This window comes from Ranitomeya variabilis, unplaced genomic scaffold, assembly GCF_051348905.1.
Source record: "Ranitomeya variabilis isolate aRanVar5 unplaced genomic scaffold, aRanVar5.hap1 Scaffold_547, whole genome shotgun sequence".
NCBI classification, from domain to species: Eukaryota; Metazoa; Chordata; class Amphibia; order Anura; family Dendrobatidae; genus Ranitomeya; species Ranitomeya variabilis.
In genome coordinates this window covers 112,501-117,500 of record NW_027508184.1, presented here as the reverse complement: position 1 = coordinate 117,500, position 5,000 = coordinate 112,501, and positions in this window count along the sequence as shown.

Below are 5,000 nucleotides of genomic sequence, written 5' to 3'. Positions count from 1 at the left end.
AGCCGTGTCTCGACTGTTGAGAACAGACGAAGTCCGGTGCGGCAATACGCCGGGTACTCCCTTCGCCAAACTCGTGCCCCCCTTCGATTCGTCTTTCCTTCTCCATCCTCCCTTCTCGCTCCGGGGCGTCCGCTTGGTCTCTCTCTCTCGCTCTCCCTCTCGCTCTCGCGCTCCCTGCCGAGCCGCCTCGGAGGACGGCGGACGAGGGGAAGGCGACGGCGTTCGGCCGCGGGGCACACCGCACGGTGAGAACCCACTCGCCCGCCTCCCCGCACGTCTGTCATCCCCCCACTATCGTAGGGGCTCGGGAAAAGACTGGAAAACGCGGAGCTCGGCGGTGGCGTGGAAGCGCCACCCACCGCCGCCGCTCTCGCCGATGCCCACCGCGGAGGCCGCCCTTCGGACGCTGGGGTGCGGCGCGGGCCTCCGCGGACGAGCTGCGCATCTGGAAGTCAAAGGGCCGCCCTCGGAGAAGATCGTTGTGCTGCCCCGCGCGGGGAGCGATTCGGACGGCGGGCCCCCACGCCGAGGTGGGTGGGCGCCCCTCCGTTCGCCCGTGCGGGTCGTCGGACCGCTGCCGTACCACGGTTCGGGTCAAACTCCCCACAGCTCGGCCGCCTCCGTCCGTAGACGGGAGGGCGACCGCCGGCGTGCGCGCCCAAGGACGAGTGCCTGAAACCCGGGGGGGGGTAACAGAGGAAGGAGACCGCCCGCCGTAAACCGACGCGGGCTCCAAAGCCCGGGCCGAGCGAGCGGCACCACCTCCCCACCCGGGAGCGCTGAGCCAGATCGATCGGAAGAAAGGGCAGGGGCTCGGGTGGAACCCCTGCCTCCGTTCTTCCCCTCGGGGGAGACGGGGAAGAAACGTGCCCCTGGAGTCCTGGAAGCGAGTGTCCGGCGCGCTCCGGGCGCCCTCGAGACGGAAGCCGGGTCGCGGTGCGATTCTCTCATAGGTCTCCCCGTTGGCGCGGAAGCGGGAGACATCCGACACAGAGAAACGCCGAGCCCGCTCCGAGGGGACAAAGTCAGAAGGAGCGATCCGCCCTCCCAGAGCCCTCCTGCGGACGAGGACTCTGGATCTGCCCCCCTTCTGACGACCGTCGCCCTCAGAGGACAGGAACCCACGTGGGGAGGGTCCGTTCGGGCTCGGGCGACCCAGGAAACGCGTCTCGGACTCGGGACGGACAACCGGCAAAAGTCCCCCTGGAGCCGCGGAAGCCTGGTCTTGGCGCGAGTGCGAACTTCCATGCAAAAGGGGGGTACTCGCCAAACCGCCTACCCGAGTCGAGGAACCACGAAAACAACGGATTTTGGTCGGGGCCGAGAGGTACCTCTCTCTCCTATATCCTGCAGCTGGTGTGCAAAACTGGGTATTTGCATGGTGAGACACCGACCCCCACTTTAAGGGAACAAAGTCAAAAAGTGTCCGACCTCCTGGAGCCGTGCGGCGGATCCGGCGGCCAGAAATTTCCTCATTCCGGTTCTATTTTTTTTTTTTTCGAATTTGCGAAATTTGGAGGCCAGGCGGCGTAGCTGGGACCTGGACTAGCTCGAAACACCCTGAACCGGTGAGCGGAATCGATTTCCCAAAGTTCTACGGCTCCCGGAAGCCAAAAACAGCTCGCCGGAAAATTTCAAAGTCCCAAGGACTCTTTCTTGAAAATCAATCCGGGGGCCATGGAAGTGTCCTCGGTACAACCTCAGAGCTTTCCCCCGCCTGGAAGTCTGACAGCGGTCTGACGTTTTTCAAAGTTTTGAGCTCTCTGTTTGTTCTCAAAGTCACAAAATCGCTTTTTTTCAGTTTTCCACCCAGCAGACCCAAACTTCACCCCCACTTAGGTCACTGTCTAGGGGCGCCTTACGACATATTGACGCCCCTTTAGGGTGGAAGTAGGGGAAATGGGTGATTTTTACACAAAATCGGAAATTTCTCAAAATTTTTCTAAGTGTCAAGGACTCTTCCAGAAAATCTCCCCCAGGCTCCTGGAAGCGTCCCCGGTACACCTCTGGCGGCTGCCCCCGCCTGGAAGTCCGACACACGCCTGAAATTTTCAAAGTATGAAAATACGCATTTTCATCCAAAAATTCAACTTTCCCCCCGTGCACCGCAAACTTCACCCCCACTTAGGTCACTGCCTTGGGGTGCCTTACAACATATTGACGCCCCCCTGGGGTGGAAGTAGGGGAAATGTGACATTTTTCACAAAATCGAGATTTTCTCAAAATTTTTCTAAGTGTCAAGGACTCTTCCAGAAAATCTCCCCCAGGCTCCTGGAAGCGTCCCCGGTACACCTCTGGCGGCTGCCCCCGCCTGGAAGTCCGACACACGCCTGAAATTTTCAAAGTATGAAAATACGCATTTTCATCCAAAAATTCAACTTTCCCCCCGTGCACCGCAAACTTCACCCCCACTTAGGTCACTGCCTTGGGGTGCCTTACAACATATTGACGCCCCCCTGGGGTGGAAGTAGGGGAAATGTGACATTTTTCACAAAATCGAGATTTTCTCAAAATTTTTCTAAGTGTCAAGGACTCTTCCAGAAAATCTCCCCCAGGCTCCTGGAAGCGTCCCCGGTACACCTCTGGCGGCTGCCCCCGCCTGGAAGTCCGACACACGCCTGAAATTTTCAAAGTATGAAAATACGCATTTTCATCCAAAAATTCAACTTTCCCCCCGTGCACCGCAAACTTCACCCCCACTTAGGTCACTGCCTTGGGGTGCCTTACAACATATTGACGCCCCCCTGGGGTGGAAGTAGGGGAAATGTGACATTTTTCACAAAATCGAGATTTTCTCAAAATTTTTCTAAGTGTCAAGGACTCTTCCAGAAAATCTCCCCCAGGCTCCTGGAAGCGTCCCCGGTACACCTCTGGCGGCTGCCCCCGCCTGGAAGTCCGACACACGCCTGAAATTTTCAAAGTATGAAAATACGCATTTTCATCCAAAAATTCAACTTTCCCCCCGTGCACCGCAAACTTCACCCCCACTTAGGTCACTGCCTTGGGGTGCCTTACAACATATTGACGCCCCCCTGGGGTGGAAGTAGGGGAAATGTGACATTTTTTCACAAAATCGAGATTTTCTCAAAATATTTCTAAGTCCCAAGGACACTTTCAGAAAATCTTCCCCAGGCTCCTGGAAGCGTCCCCGGTACGCCTCCGGCGGCTGCCCCCGCCTGGAAGTCTGACACACGCCTGAAATTTTCAAAGTATGAAAATACGCATTTTCATCCAAAAATTCGACTTTCCGCCCGTGCACCGCAAAATTCACCCTCATTTAGGTCACTGCCCTGGGGTGCTTTACAACATATTGACGCCCCCCTGGGGTGGAAGTAGGGGAAATGTGACATTTTTCACAAAATCGGAAATTTCTCAAAATTTTTCTAAGTCCCAAGGACACTTTCAGAAAATCTTCCCCAGGCTCCTGGAAGCGTCCTCGGTACGCCTCCGGCGGCTGCCCCCGCCTGGAAGTCTGACACACGCCTGAAATTTTCAAAGTATGAAAATAATGCATTTTCATCCAAAATTCGACTTTCCGCCCGTGCCCCGCAAACTTTACCCACAGTTAGGTCACTGTCCTGGGGTACCTCACAACATATTGACGCCCCCCTGGGGTGGAAGTAGGGGAAATGTGACATTTTTTCACAAAATCGAGATTTTCTCAAAATATTTCTAAGTCCCAAGGACACTTTCAGAAAATCTTCCCCAGGCTCCTGGAAGCGTCCTCGGTACGCCTCCAGCGGCTGCCCCCGCCTGGAAGTCTGACACACGCCTGGAATTTTCAAAGTATGAAAATAATGCATTTTCATCCAAAATTCGACTTTCCGCCCGTGCCCCGCAAACTTTACCCACAGTTAGGTCACTGTCCTGGGGTACCTCACAACATATTGACGCCCCCCTGTGGTGGAAGTAGGGGAAATGTGACATTTTTCACAAAATCGAGATTTTCTCAAAATATTTCTAAGTCCCAAGGACACTTTCATGAAATCTTCCCCAGGCTCCTGGAAGCGTCCCCGGTACGCCTCTGGCGGCTGCCCCCGCCTGGAAGTCCGACACACGCCTGAAATTTTCAAAGTATGAAAATACGCATTTTCATCCAAAAATTCAACTTTCCCCCCGTGCACCGCAAACTTCACCCGCATTTAGGTCACTGCCCTGGGGTGCTTTACAACATATTGACGCCCCCCTGTGGTGGAAGTAGGGGAAATGTGACATTTTTTCACAAAATCGAGATTTTCTCAAAATATTTCTAAGTCCCAAGGACACTTTCAGAAAATCTTCCCCAGGCTCCTGGAAGCGTCCCCGGTACGCCTCTGGCGGCTGCCCCCGCCTGGAAGTCCGACACACGCCTGAAATTTTCAAAGTATGAAAATACGCATTTTCATCCAAAAATTCAACTTTCCCCCCGTGCACCGCAAACTTTACCCGCATTTAGGTCACTGCCCTTGGGTGCTTTACAACATATTGACGCCCCCCCTGTGGTGGTAGTAGGGGAAATGTGACATTTTTCACAAAATCGAGATTTTCTAAAAATTGCACTAAGTCCCAAGGACTCTTCCAGAAAATCTTCCCCGGGCTCCTGGAAGCGTCCCAGGTACACCTCCGGCGGCTGCCCCCGCCTGGAAGTCTGACACACGCCTGAAATTTTTAAAGTATGAAAATACGCATTTTCATCCAAAAATTCAACTTTCCCCCCGTGCACCGCAAACTTCACCCGCATTTAGGTCACTGCCTTGGGGTGCCTTACAACATATTGACGCCCCCCTGTGGTGGTAGTAGGGGAAATGTGACATTTTTCACAAAATCGAGATTTTCTAAAAAATTGCACTAAGTCCCAAGCACTCTTCCAGAAAATCTCCCCCAGGCTCCTGGAAGCGTCCCCGGTACACCTCCGGCGGCTGCACCCGCCTGGAAGTCTGACACACGCCTGAAAATTTCAAAGTATGAAAATACGCATTTTCATCCAAAAATTCAACTTTCCGCCCGTGCCCCGCAAACTT